Source organism: Schistocerca nitens, chromosome 6 (genome assembly GCF_023898315.1).
Source record: "Schistocerca nitens isolate TAMUIC-IGC-003100 chromosome 6, iqSchNite1.1, whole genome shotgun sequence".
Classification (NCBI taxonomy): domain Eukaryota; kingdom Metazoa; phylum Arthropoda; class Insecta; order Orthoptera; family Acrididae; genus Schistocerca; species Schistocerca nitens.
Genome location: NC_064619.1, coordinates 88,891,452 through 88,906,811, shown reverse-complemented (window position 1 = coordinate 88,906,811; position 15,360 = coordinate 88,891,452). Strand labels below are relative to the sequence as shown.

At 42.3% G+C, this 15,360-nt stretch overlaps 1 protein-coding gene across 1 annotated transcript in view; it reads right to left on the bottom strand.

Moving 5' to 3' along the window:
* LOC126262462 (uncharacterized) overlaps positions 1-15,360 on the bottom strand; it is a 359,342-nt gene that overhangs the window by 255,479 nt on the left and 88,503 nt on the right. The window lies entirely within an intron of this gene.

Below are 15,360 nucleotides of genomic sequence, written 5' to 3'. Positions count from 1 at the left end.
ACGTGGTATCACGTAACATTCCGCCAGTGCGGACGGTATTTGCTTCGCGATACATTACCCGTCTTAAAATGAACCGTTTACCAATTGCGGGAAAGGTCGATATCGTGTTGATGTAAGACTGTTGTGATCAAAATGCTCAACGGGCGTGTGCTATGTATGCTGCTCGGTATTCTGGACGACATCATCCAAGTGTTGGGACCGTTCGCCGGATAGTTACGTTATTTAAGGAAACAGGAAGTATTCAGCCACGTGTTAAACGTCAACCACGACCTGGAACAAACGAGGATGCCCAAGTAGGTGTTTTAGCTGCTGTCGCGGCTAATCCGTGCATCAGTAGCAGACAAATTGCACTAGACTCGGAAATCTCAAAAACGTCGGTGTTGAGAATGCTACATCAACATCGATTGCACCCGTACCATATTTCTATGCACCAGGCATGCCTGGCGACGACTTTGAACGTCTTGTACAGTTCTGCCACTGGGAACAAGAGAAATTACGGGACGATGACAGATTTTTTGCACGCGTTCTATTTAGCGACGAAGCGTAATTCACCAACAGCGGTAACGTAAACCGGCATAATATGCACTATTGGGCAACGGAAAATCCACGATGGCTGCGACAAGTGGAACATCAGCGACCTTGGCGGGTTAAATGTATGGTGCGGCATTATGGGAGGAAGGATAATTGGCCCCCATTTTATCGATGGCAATCTAAATGGTGCAATGTATGCTGATTTCCTAAGTAATGTTCTACCGATGTTACTACAAGATGTTTCACTGCATGACAGAATGGCGATGTACTTCCAATATGATGGATGTCCGGCACATAGCTCGCGCGCGGTTGAAGCGATATTGAATAGCATATTTCATGACAGGTGGATTTGTCCTCGAAGCACCATACCATGGCTCGCACGTTCACCGGATCTGTCGTCCCCGGATTTCTTTCTTTGGGGAAAGTTGAAGGATATTTGCCATCGTGATCCACCGACAACGCCTGACAACATGCGTCAGCGCATTGTCAATGCTTTGCGAACATTACGGAAGGCGAAATACTCGCTGTTGAGAGGAATGTCGTTACACTTATTGTCAAATGCATTGAGGTTGACGGACATCATTTTGAGCATTTACTGCATTAATGTGTTATTTACAGGTATTCACGCTGTAACAGCATGCGTTCTCAGAAATGATAAGTTCACAAAGGTACATGTATCACATTGGAACAACCGAAATAAAATGTTCAAATGTTCCTACGTTCTGTATTTCAATTTAAAGAACCTACCTGTTACCAACTGTTCGTCTAAAATTGTGAGCCATATGTTTGTGAGTATGACAGCGTCATCTATCACAAAGCGAAAAAAATGCTCCAACTAAAACATTCATATTTCTTTACGTACCACACGAATATGAAATAAAAATGGGGGATCCTATTTTAAAAAACGCAGTTGATATCCGTTTGACCTATGGCAGCGCCATCTAGCGGGCCAACCATAGCGCCATCTGGCTTCCCCCTTCAAGCTAGACAAATTTCGTTCTTTGTAGTTTTTCCGTTTGACGCTTATTTAGTGAGATATTTGGCCCGATCACGATCACTGGACCGCCCTGTAGTGTTACGAGTTACAAGAGAGTCTTTTTCTACGACTAATTCAGTTGCCCCCCGTGAACCCATTGTTTCGCAAGTTGATCGACAGGTGAACACTAAAGATAAAAGCTTTATCTATGAAATACGTAAGTTACAGGAGACTAGTATTAATAGACGGTACTTTTAGGGTTTCTTACCTCAGTCGGTAAAAACGGACCCCATATACGATCACTTTGTTGCCTGTGTGTCTATCTTTCTGTCCGACTGTGAAAACCCCTTTTTGCTACTATCGGGCACAGACGTCAAGTTGATATTTATCTCACGTACTCTGGTCTACGGCCTCTTTTCGGTTGCAAAAATTCAAGCTTCTAAGTCAGTGTAATCAAAAGATATGGTCATTTACGTCACATAATTTGACACTGGGAAACTCACTCATGAAAACCTATACGGTACTTCCCTTTGACCTAGAATCATGAAACTTGCCAAGAAGCAAGGTATCTCAGTATGAGTGAAGGGAAAAAAAAGAAAATTGTTAAATTGCTATTGTACCAACTATTTTTTCCGTTAAGCACTCTTTTAGGGCTCATTTTTCTCCAGAATGTGTATAGATATCAAGTTGATATTTATGTCAGTTACTGAAGTGTATAGTCTCTTGTAGTGTAAGAAATTTAAGCTTGTAAGTCAATGAAAACAAAAGATACGGCCATTTATGTTACATATTGTGATAGTCGGAAACTCACTTATCAAAACCTATGGGGTACCTCCCGTTGACCTAGAATCAAAAAAATTAGGTAACGATCAAGGTCTCACAGTACAAGTAAAGGAAACAATACGAGTACATTTAATTTTTAATTATACCACAGATTGTCTTTTATTTATTTTTTGCCATTTGTTGTCTGTCTGCCTGTCCGTCTCCTAAGACCGGTTTTCGTCAGAAAGGGATAGAGGTATTGTGTGAGTTGAAATTTATGTTAAGTACTAAGATCTATGATCCCTTGGAGGTGTAAAAAATTTAAGCTTCTAAGTCAGTGCCACCAAACGATAAGGCCCACCTGCAAATACTCCTTTTTGTTAGGAACGGGTAGAGACATCAAATTGAAATTTATGTAAAATACAGAAGTCTTTAGTCCCTTGGCAGTGCAAATAATGAAAGCTTTCAATTCAAAGCAATCCGAAGACACGGCCATACGTGTCACATATTTTGATACTCACAAACCTATGGATGACTACACATGTAGTTGTCGAGCTTGGTGATCCAGTGGTGCCAGCAAGATACTCATCGTATTCGGTCAGAGGGCTGTCCAACCTCCGTATGAAAAGAAAATCCAGTGAAGGTTTCAACAAAGTACTTGAAGAGCCGTCATGTGACATCCGCATAAACCAAATTCCGAGAACATTGGCGAACAAACTAACAGAATTGGGGGGGGGGGGGAGGCGGTAATGTGTGTGCCTGGAAATGAAGATGTCGCAAGATCGAATATCGCTTGGTCGCTTGGATTGCGGAGTTTTTAGTCTTTGTTTTAACCTAGCCTTTGTAACGCTGCGCTAACGCACACGATACTCCTTAAAGCCTGTAATATAGTAAGTTGACGGGCTTCATCTTAAGAGAAAGGATTTTTGTATAGACATTGACCGCGTGTACCTGAATGGAGGCAAATCAGACTTACACCCACTCAGTAATAACAATGATACGTCAAGCAGGTCCGAAATTTAATTTTTAATTATACCACAGATTGTCTTTTATTTATTTTTTGCCATTTGTTGTCTGTCTGCCTGTCCGTCTCCTAAGACCGGTTTTCGTCAGAAAGGGATAGAGGTATTGTGTGAGTTGAAATTTATGTTAAGTACTAAGATCTATGATCCCTTGGAGGTGTAAAAAATTTAAGCTTCTAAGTCAGTGCCACCAAACGATAAGGCCCACCTGCAAATACTCCTTTTTGTTAGGAACGGGTAGAGACATCAAATTGAAATTTATGTAAAATACAGAAGTCTTTAGTCCCTTGGCAGTGCAAATAATGAAAGCTTTCAATTCAAAGCAATCCGAAGACACGGCCATACGTGTCACATATTTTGATACTCACAAACCTATGGATGACTACACATGTAGTTGTCGAGCTTGGTGATCCAGTGGTGCCAGCAAGATACTCATCGTATTCGGTCAGAGGGCTGTCCAACCTCCGTATGAAAAGAAAATCCAGTGAAGGTTTCAACAAAGTACTTGAAGAGCCGTCATGTGACATCCGCATAAACCAAATTCCGAGAACATTGGCGAACAAACTAACAGAATTGGGGGGGGGGGGGGGGGAGGCGGTAATGTGTGTGCCTGGAAATGAAGATGTCGCAAGATCGAATATCGCTTGGATTGCGGAGTTTTTAGTCTTTGTTTTAACCTAGCCTTTGTAACGCTGCGCTAACGCACACGATACTCCTTAAAGCCTGTAATATAGTAAGTTGACGGGCTTCATCTTAAGAGAAAGGATTTTTGTATAGACATTGACCGCGTGTACCTGAATGGAGGCAAATCAGACTTACACCCACTCAGTAATAACAATGATACGTCAAGCAGGTCCGAAATGCAACTACACGTCAGGACGGACAAGAAACAACACAGAAGATGTTACCAATTTGTTAATAATACGGTCGCCAGCCTAATTAGGCATTAACTGAGTTTCTTCCCTGTACAAGTTGATGTACGTTCGAGCCTAACAACACGTAGTAACACTGCATAGTATGGTAAATTTTAGAACCAGAAAATCTACTGAACTGATAATTTCACTTTCTGTACCAATATGGATAAACCATAAATACACAACATTACACTATAATGTTTAGTACGAAACTTCGTACTGTCTATTGATCTGATTAAAGTCGGGCATAGGTTACCCTAGAAATAGCACTTTCAAAACACACACACAATGTCAATTTTGATAAATGTAAAACACTGATAAATTTTTGGTTTTTTGTATTGGCTTTAACTTTGCTAGTCTAATCAGTTTAGAACACTTCAGAATTCAAATGAATAAAAAAGGGGGGGGGGGCTGAAACTGTTATGATCACTGTATTGAAACTATTAACTATTGACAGCATTAAGCACTCAAGATTTCCAATATATGAATTACTACTCTTTTTAGCTTATTTCCTGCTCATTTATTACCATTATATCTGCCTCAAAATAATTAAACTTCATTACTAAACCAATTTCAAAATTATCTTCCCACTTTGTCAGACCTTTGTTATTTACCTATAGATTCATTAACAAAACAGTGCTTTAAACATCATTCTAACATAGCTAGGTCTGCCAGTAATTATTATTAACATAAACTTTAAATCTTCATCTCGGGACACTCGGATTGCACAACACGTGGAAAGGACCCTGTCTAGGTTAATTGTGAGGATAATTAAATGATAGGACAGTTCTGGTAAAATTTAAGTTGTTATTGAACAGTATGGAACAAAAGTAACACTAGTCCACACGAATACAGTACTAAAAGTTTCAACCTGTTCGTATCGATGCGGCGGTCGGCAGGCAGCGAGATGGCGAGGCACAGGGCACACATACAATCACAGCAACGGCTCTTGATGTATCGGCACTTTGCTTCTTCTTAGCGTCGCAATTCTCTTCCATTTAGTGCCTATGGAATTTTTCCATGCTGTATAGGCGTCGGGACGGCACATCCGAGGCTCAATGAAACTACGTCTTCCAGGAGAGCCTTCTCGATCCAGAACGTGTGGCTCAGACCAATGCCCAACTCCGACTACCACTGCTGAGCTCCTTTTTGCCGTGCAGCGCCCGTGTGCATTTTCCCGCGGTCGCCTGCCATCCACCTTTTACCGCTCCCCTACAGACAGGGTATTCACCAGAGGTTTTGCATTCTACATATCCCAATACATTGCCTACGTATGGACCAGACGCACAATTACAACTTTAACATCTTACAACAGATTCAACGTTTCTTACATTTCAATTCTGTTACAATATTGTTTGACATTTGACATAAACATTAATATTCACATCGAAATTTGTTTACAGTTTTCTTAACACAATGACATGAAAAGAAAAGAAATGAAATCAGAATATCGATTACACTAATTTATCGAAAATCAGAAGAAAAAAATTATATGTACAATAGTACAGCGTTGTTGTTGTTACACCTTCACCTCTCAGTAATACGACGAAACGCCAGAAACAACACGTGGGTCGGATTCAGCGTTAAGCCCTAGGTTCCCTTTCCCCGGTTGGATAACTGCGTTCGGTTAGAGGCACGCGAGTCTCTGAAGTGGCGTCCACTAGACAGACTTGCGCCAGGCCACTAATCGACAAGAAATCGCTTTTATTAATGGTATTATTATTATTATTATTATTGCTATTATTATCGTCTAAATATATATTCAAGTTTGTACGGAACCCTCAGAGCGCGAGGCCTTCTCTCACTTGCGCCGTACTTTTTTTTAATAACAGTGCAGTCTCTTCCTGTGCCTTTGCCAAGTCAAGCAGTCATGTATCCATTGCAGGTACTCAGACGATCTGCTACAGCATTCACGTAAATTAGGATGAACGATAACACGTCCGCAAAACTTTCCTGCGATATACCCGATTTTAATGTTCGTTTTCGAAGCTGGTTCTCCGTCTGAACCTACGTACGTCCTCGTATTTAATAATTTATGTCCTGTATCGAAGGTTGTATACATGGAAGAATCCTGGAGATACTAGAAGGTATCAGATAGATTATATTATGTTAAGACAGAGAGGTTTTAAATTGTAAGACATTTCCAGGGGCAGATGTGGACTCTGACCACAATCTATTGGTTATGAACTGTAGATTAAAACTGAAGAAACTGCAAGAAGGTGGGAATTTAAGGAGATGGGACCTGGATAAACTGAAAGAACCAGAGGTTGTACAGAGTTTCAGGGAGAGCATAAGGGAACAATTGACAGGAATGAGGGAAAGAAGTACAGTAGAAGAAGAATGGGTAGCTCTGAGGGATGAAGTAGTGAAGGCAGCAGAGGAACAAGTAGGTAAAAAGACGAGGGCTAGTAGAACTCCTTGGGTAACAGAAGAAATATTGAACTTAACTCATGAAAGGAGAAAATATAAAAATGCAGTAAATGAAGCAGGCAAAAAGGAATACAAACGTCTCAAAAATGAGATCGACAGGAAGTGCAAAATGGCTAAGCAGGGATGGCTAGAGGACAAATGAAGGATATTGAGGCTTATCTCACTAGGGGTAAGATAGATACTGCCTACAGGAAAATTAAAGAGCCCTTTGGAGAAAAGAGAACTACTTGTCTGAATATCAAGAGCTCAGATGGAAACCCAGTTCTAAGCAAAGAAGGAAAGCAGAGAGGTGGAAGGAGTATATAGAGCGTCTATACAAGGGCGATGTACTTGAGGACAATATTATGGAAATGGAAGAGGATGTAGATGAAGATGAAATGGGAGATACGATACTGGGTGAAGAGTTTGACAGAGCACTGAAAGACCTAAGTCGAAACAAGGCCCCGGGAGTAGACAACATTCCATTAGAACTACTGACAGCCTTGGGAGAGCCAGTCCTGACAAAACTCTACCATCTGGTGAGCAAGGTGTATGAGACAGGCAAAATACCCCCAGGCTTCAAGAAGAATATAATAATTCCAATCCCAAAGAAAGCAGGTGTTGACAGATGTGAAAATTACCGAACTATCAGTTTAATAAGCCACAGCTGCAAAATACTAACGCGAATTCTTTACAGACGAATGGAAAAAGTAGTAGAAGCCAACCTTGGGGAAGATCAGTTTTGATTCCGTAGAAATATTGAAACACGTGAGGCAATACTGACCCTACAACTTATCTTAGAAGAAAGATTAAGGATAGGCAAACCTACGTTTCTAGCATTTGTAGACATAGAGAAAGCTTTTGACGATGTTGACTGGAATACTCTCTTTCAAATTCTAAAGGTGGCAGGGGTAAAATACAGGGAGCGAAAGGCTATTTACAATTTGTACAGAAACCAGATGGCAGTTATAAGAGTCGAGGGACATGAAAGGGAAGCAGCGGTTGGGAAGGGAGTGAGACAGGGTTGTAGCCTCTCCCCGATGTTATTCAATCTGTATATTGAGCAAGCAGTAAAGGAAACAAAAGAAAAATTCGGAGGAGGTATTAAAATCCGTGGAGAAGAAATAAAAACTTTGAGGTTCGCCGATGACATTGTAATTCTGTCAGAGACAGCAAAGGACTTGGAAGAGCAGTTGAACGGAATGGACAGTGTCTTGAAAGGAGGATATAAAATGAACATCGACAAAAGCAAAAGGAGGATAATGGAATGTGGTCGAATTAAGTCGAGTGATGCTGAGGGAATTAGATTAGGAAATGAGACACTTAAAGTAGTAAAGGAGTTTTGCTATTTGGGGAGCAAAATAACTGCTGATGGTCGAAGTAGAGAGGATATAAAATATAGACTGGCAATGGCAAGGAAAGCGTTTCTGAAGAAGAGAAATTTGTTTTCATCGAGTCTAGATTTAAGTGTCAGGAAATCGTTTCTGAAAGTATTTTTATGGAGTGTAGCCATGTATGGAAGTGAAACATGGACGATAAATAGTTTGGACAAGAAGAGAATAGAAGCTTTCGAAATGTGGTGCTACAGAAGAATGCTGAAGATTAGATGGGTAGATCACATAACTAATGAGGACGTATTGAATAGAATTGGGGAGGAGTATGTGGCACAACTTGACAAAAAGGAGGGACCGGTTAGTAGGACATGTCCTGAGGCATCAAGGGATCACAAATTTAGCATTGGAGGGCAGCGTGGAGGGTAAAAATCGTAGAGGGAGACCAAGAGATGAATACACTAAGCAGTTCAGAAGGATGTGGGTTGCAGTAAGTACTGGGAGATGAAGAAGCTTGCACAGGATAGGGTAGCATGGATAGCTGCATCAAACCAGTCTCAGGACTGAAGACCACAACAACAACATCGAATTCATATTTACTTGTAAGCTTATACTAGTGCAATGCAATTGCATCGTGTCCACAACTACATCCATATCTACATGGATACTCTGCAAATCACATTTAAGTGCCTGGCAGAGGGTTCATCGAACCACCTTCACGATTCTCTATTATTCCAATCTCGTATAGTGCGCGGAAAGAATGAATACCTATGTCTTTCCGTACGAGCCCTGATTTCCCTTATTTTATCGTGGTGATCGTTCCGCCCTATTTAGGACAGTGACAACAAAATATTTTCGCATTCGGAGGAGAAAGTTGGTAATTGGAATTTCGTGAGAACATTCCGTCGCAATGAAAAACGCCTTTCTTTTAACGATTTCCAGCCCAAATCCTGTATCATTTCTGTGACACATATTTCGCGATAATGCAAAACGTGCTGCCTTTCTTTGAACTTTTTCGATGTACTCCGACAGTCTTACCTGGTAAGGATCCAACACCGCGCAGCACTATTCTAAAAGAGGACGGACAAGAGTAATGTAGGTAGTCTCCTTAGTACGTCTGTTACATTTTCTTGTCCTGCCAATAAAACGCAGTCTTTGGTTAGCCTTCCCCAAAACATTTTCTATGTGTTCCTTCCAATTTAAGTCTTTCGTAATGGTAATACCTAGGTATTTAGTTGAATTTAGGGCTTTTAGATTCGACTGATTTATCGTGTAACCGAAGTTTAACGAGATCCTTTTAGTATTCATGTGGAGGACCTCACACTTTTCGTTATTTAGGGTCAACTGCCACTTTTCGCAGCATTCAGATATTTTTTCTAAACCTTTTTGCAGTTTGTTTTGATCTTCTGATGACTTTATTAGTCGATAAACGACAGATTCATCTGCAAACAACCGAAGACGGCTGCTCAGATTGTCTCCCAAATCGTTTATATAGATAAGGAACAGCAAAGTGCCTATAACACTACCTTGGGGAACGCCTGAAATCACTTCTGTTTTACTCGATGACTTTCCGTCAATTACTACGAACTGTGACCTCTCTGACAGGAAATCGCAAATTCAGTCACATAACTGAGACGATATTCCGTAAGCACGCAATTTCACTACGAGCCACTTGTGTGGTACAGTGTCGAAAGCCTTCCGGAAATATACGGAATCGATCTGAAATCCCTTGTCAATAGCACTCATCACTTCATGTGAATGAAGAGCTACTTGTGTTTCACAGGAACGATGTTTTCTAAACTCATGTTGACTGTGTGTCAATAGACCGTTTCCTTCGAGGTAATTCATAATGTTCGAACACAATATACACTGCTGGCCACCGTAAATGCAACACCCTGAAGGAAGCATCCGAATCAAGTGAAATTTACACCATGGGTTTGCAGCGATGAGATATGCAACTGATTAGAATTTCAGCGCAGACGCACATCACGCGCGCCTGTGGCGCCACCTCATAGCGCCATTTAAGGCTTGGCGATTTCGACGAGTGTACGTTCGGCACGTGTGTTTACCTTGTGGTTGTTTCACAAGACGATCAGTTATGCCTCGTAGACAACAGCGAACATCGTTTGATCAAGTATCCGAGTTCGACAGAGGAAGGATAGTGGCTTACCAAGATTGTGGATTATCATACAGAGAAATCGCTAGTCGTGTTGGACGAAACCAAACAACTGTAATGCGGATATGTGACCGTTGGATGCAGGAGGGTACGACGGACCGACGTGGTCGATCGCATTCACCTCGGTGCACCACTGCACGTGCTGATAGGCAAATTGTGCGCATGGCAGTGACGGATCGCTCAGTGACATCCCGAACCATAGCACAGCACATTGCGTCTGTAACGCATCATCCAGTGTCTGCGCGTACCATTCGACGCCGTTTACAGCAGAGTGGTCTGTCCGCAAGACGTCCATTGCTTCGTCTACCATTGACGCAGAACCACAGACGTCTCCTTCGCCAATGGTGTGATGACAGACGGATGTGGACGGCAGAATGGAATAACGTTGTCTTTACTGACGAGGCACGCTTCTGTCTGCAGCACCACGATGGTCGGATTCGAGTGTGGAGACACCGTGGAGAGAGGATGCCGGACAGCTGCATTATGCACTGCCACACTGGTCTTGCACTTGGTATTATGGTATGGGGCGGTATTGGATATTACTCTCGCACGCCTCTAGTACGCACTGCCGGTACTTTAAATAGACGGCGCTACATATCCGAGGTGCTGGAGCCAGTTGTCCTTCCTTACCTCCAGGGCTCGGTCACAGCCATATTTCAACAGGATAATGCGCGACCACACGTGGCACGCATTGTCCAAAGGTTCTTCGTCAATAACCAGATTGAATTGCTTCCCTGGCCGGCTCGCTCTCCGGATCTTTCGCTGATAGAAAACATGTGGTCCATGGTTGCTCAACGAGTGACCCAGATTACATCCCCAGCTGCCACACCAGATGATCTTTGGCAACGTGTGGAAGCTGCTTGGGCTGCTGTACCCCAGGAACACATCAACGTCTCTTTGACTCAATGCCGAGATGTGTGGCAGCGGTGATCTCCAACAATGGCGGCTACTCTGGCTACTGATTCTAGCAGGGACCACATGTCACAGACGTCTGTAAACGTAATCATTTGATACTTGGTCAACATGTTATCTGCAAAAAAAATTTTGTTGTGCTACCTCTTGTCTTTCTTGGCGTTGCATTTACGGTGGCCAGCAGTGTATGTTCTAAGATCCTGCTGCATATCGACGTTAACGATATGGGCGTGTAATTTAGTAATTTAGTGGATTACTCCTACCACCTTTCTTTATTACATCTATTACGAGGGAACTTCAAAAATCAAGTTAAACATTATTATGGTACACTGTACTTCATATGAAAGTGGCACAGATAGTCGGCACAGTTTTCCAACACAGTCACCAAACGTCTGAATGCATGGGTTAATAAAATCTTGGGTCTCCAGCCTCGTCAGGCGGTTAAAAACCTACAAGCTTTCGGCCGAGCTCTCCTCGGCCATTGGCAAGCGGTAAATGACTGCCGTGTCGCCGTTACGTAGCCACTACGCTGGCTGAGACGTCACTGGTACGCTCTCCCTTGCCAACTGCGCTAATGTTTTCGTCCAGCGTCCGTCGCCCCAGCTACAATGTCGCAATGACCGCGTCTCAGCTGTGTTGAGTTGCAAAATGCCGTTCTTGTTGATGGTGTTTTCAGAAATGATTATTCCTACCGTTTGTTTTATAATGCTATCCCATAATCCTTTCGTCCTCATAATGACTGATGTTTCGTCGAATAGAATTCGGCGTCGATTTTCTAAAGCATGTTCTGCCACGGTTGATTTTTCAGGGTAGCGTAGGCGTTAGCACCTCTCGTGTTCCGTCCGGGATTGCTCCACTGTGCGTAATGTTTGGCCGACGTAGCAGTAGCCGCATTGGCACGGTATTGCACTCATTACAGATTTTGTAAGCCCTAGATCGTCTTTAACAGTCCTCAGCAGCTGTCGTATTTTTGCTGGGGGCCTGAACACTGATGAGATGTTGTGTCTCTTCAGGAACCGGCTAATCTACAGTGACAATGTGCCACAGAAAGGTAAAAACGCAAGTGTCTTGTTCTCTCTTTCGGTGTTTTTCCTGCGTCTCTCGCCAGGAATAGCCTGTGGTACCTGGCGGTGATTATAACCGTTTTCCCGAAACGCTTTTCACAGATGTCTTGCAAGGAGAGGCCACAGCGGTGAGCTCGACTTTTTGAAATTATCTATACGGTGATATAGGTTAAGATTCCAGGTACCACACACTACAGCCATTCAGCATGGCGACTCCTCGTTTGCTAGTAATTGGCGAAAAAAAGAAATTCGGAATTTTATGTGACACTCAACAGTCTTAAAAAGGTTACGTTGTATACTGTGGTTGTGCTGTGTAATGAGTAGCAGAACAGTTTCGCTTGTGAGACGTTATTGATTCTAATCTCATCAGGCGCAGAAAGTTTTTTTTATTTTTAAATCTTTATCGTAACTACTTTGATCATTATTTTTATTAAATTAATTGGTTTAAATGTAATTTTATATTTCTATTTCTTTGTCACATAATTTTAATCACCGTATGAACTTTTTCATTTGTTTCATTTTTTACGTCATTTTTTAGCCAATCGAAATTTTTGTGAAGATAAATTTAATTATATTTATCTATTATAACATTCAATAATTTTTTTTAAAAATTCTGATCTATCACTTAAAAAACAAAACACGAAATAATTTATTTAAACTTGTGCAGTGGTGTGAAAAATGTACTTTTGTTACCAGATGTGCAATTTTTTTGCGTGGTAATCGTCATACAGACATTTAAAACATAACCTAAGCGCTTATTGCACTATGTACAAAATAACGCAGACGAAAATTTAAACGGAAAACGGGTTTACAGGAAAAACAAAATTCAAGCAAGATGAGCAATAGATATAATGAATGGAATGATTGAACGGAAAAAGAGGGTGGTAAAACAAAAGAAATTAAATCGAAATGAATCAATAAAATTAATTAAAAACACAAGAACAAACATTTTAAGTAGAGAAAGAATGATAGGAAAAAATGAGAGCAAATGAAGAAGTTCATATTATGACAAAAGTACACCACATAACCAGCGTTCATAACGCAATTTTTTTAACGCTGTAGAGTGTCACACAAAATTCCGATTTTTCTATTCCTCAATTACTCACAAACGAGGGCTCACCAGGATGAATAGCTGCAGTGATCTATAACTGGTGTCTTAACCTACATCACCATATAAATAGTTCCAAAAGTCGAACGCACCACTGGGGACCATCCCTCGTTAGTTACAGCGGCAGATTTTCAGCGTCTGAAACAACTTTATCTCGGTGGACGAGGAAGTTCAGAATGCCACGTTTTTGGGCCAGATGGTGGGGGCTAAGAGCGTGCAGATACCGATCCGTGTGTGTAGGTTTCATGTAAACATTATGGCTGAGGTGTCCATTGGTTTTCCGGCGTCTCCGAGTATTTGTAAACAACGGTCGGAACATTTTACCAATCATGCAGTTCCTCGGCGTCAGAACTCGTCTCCTCGGCCACAAAGCCATTCGAGAACCGCTGTGTGAACGTACTCATCGCCATAAAATCTTTTTCCACCCCAGATGTTCTTTCAACTAGTTGACAAGGTCTAAACCAAATGTGCGAGATCTGGTCTTTCCGACCGGCATCACTCACGTCTGTGCTGGCTTGGTCAAATAGTTACCTCTATTTCGCTACGACTGGATGCGACATTTGATTTGATCCAGTTACCGCCAGAATTTCATGGTGAACCTGTTTCCAGTTTAGGCGTTTAGCCCACAAGAGTAGTACTGTTGCGTGTACTTCAACTTCGGAGTACATTTCCAGTACGTTTCCCCGCCCGGAACTGGGTATTTGTATGGTCTTCATCATTTCATCGTCATTCGGGAAAGTGGCGAGACTGGGCAGTGAAAAGATTGGGAATTTGTACAGTCACTGATAACCGCGCAGTTGAGCGCCCCACAAACCAAGTATCATATCATCATCATCATCAGATGCCGCGTCATCTGAATCCCATACTGCGATGCATCTGTTATCTGTACCGCAGCAGAACTGTCTCTGCAGGAAACTCGGAACACGTACTCTCTTCTGAAAATACGCCACTCTTGGTGCGGAGTGGCCTTAGCGTGAGACGACATGTGTAACTTACTTCCTGAGGTCCCTACGTACTAATATTTCTAATACGCGCAGCCGTGCTCTCAACCGATCCGTTTCCTTGAGTAGAAATATACAAACATTGCGGAAATGTAGAGGAGAACGTGGTTCCTCATTAGGGGAAGGCGGGTTCAGTGCTGGAAGCGTTTCTCTGACCCCTGCCGAGCCATACTCAGTCCGTGCTGTCAAACTGCCCCCCCCCCCCACCCCCACCCCGTTGATCGGCGACAAAACCATCCGTGCCGATGATTGGCTACAGTGTTGTTTTGTCTGTCTGCATTGTGACATCGTGGCTATTTCTAAAGTGATCGTCTTTCGGTGAATCTTGCTATGACCTTCGATGTGAATATTTCACTTTACCTTGCACAGTTCAAACTGTTTCCTGGTAATCGTTAACAGACTCACGAAGGCACTCTCGTCTTATGCCCAGCGCCACATATGTCTTTCTTTAATTAGTCTTGATACTGGTTTGACGGTGTCCTCCTTCTTCTCCTATTTGGTACTAATCTTTTCATCTATACTTATCCCACTGCACCCAACACCTCCTGGAATCTTTATTTTGCATATTCTAGTGTTCGTCCGCCCCTAACATTTTTTCCCTCTGTTGCTCTTCCTCCGCCTGGACAACTATTTCTGGATGCCGTAGCAGACTCCCAAAGTATCTGGTCGTTCTTCCTACCAGCATTCCATAGACTCCGTTCTTCATCAGTTCCTGTCAGTACTTCTGTGCATTTAATTTGTAGCATTCTTCGACAGGATCAAATTTCGAATACTAATTCAGATGGTTCAAATGGCTCTAAGCACTATGGGACTTAACATATGAGGCCATCAGTCCCCTAGACATAGGACTACTTAAACCTAACTAACGTAAGGACATCACACGCATCCATGCACGAGGCAGGATTCGAACCTGCGACCTAGCAGCAGCGCGGTTCCGGACTGAAGCGCCTACAACCGCTCGGCCACAGCGCCCGGCGAATATTAATTGGTTCTGACGTCGTTGCCAAGTATAAAAGCTTCATATTTATAAATCGGAAGCTCAAATAATTCGGCTGTTCTACTGTAGTAGTTTATTTGGATAACCAGTTTTCGGCTACATACATTTTTTTTTCCTTGTATTATCCTCGTCCCCTTCCATCTAATCCTCTCTCTCT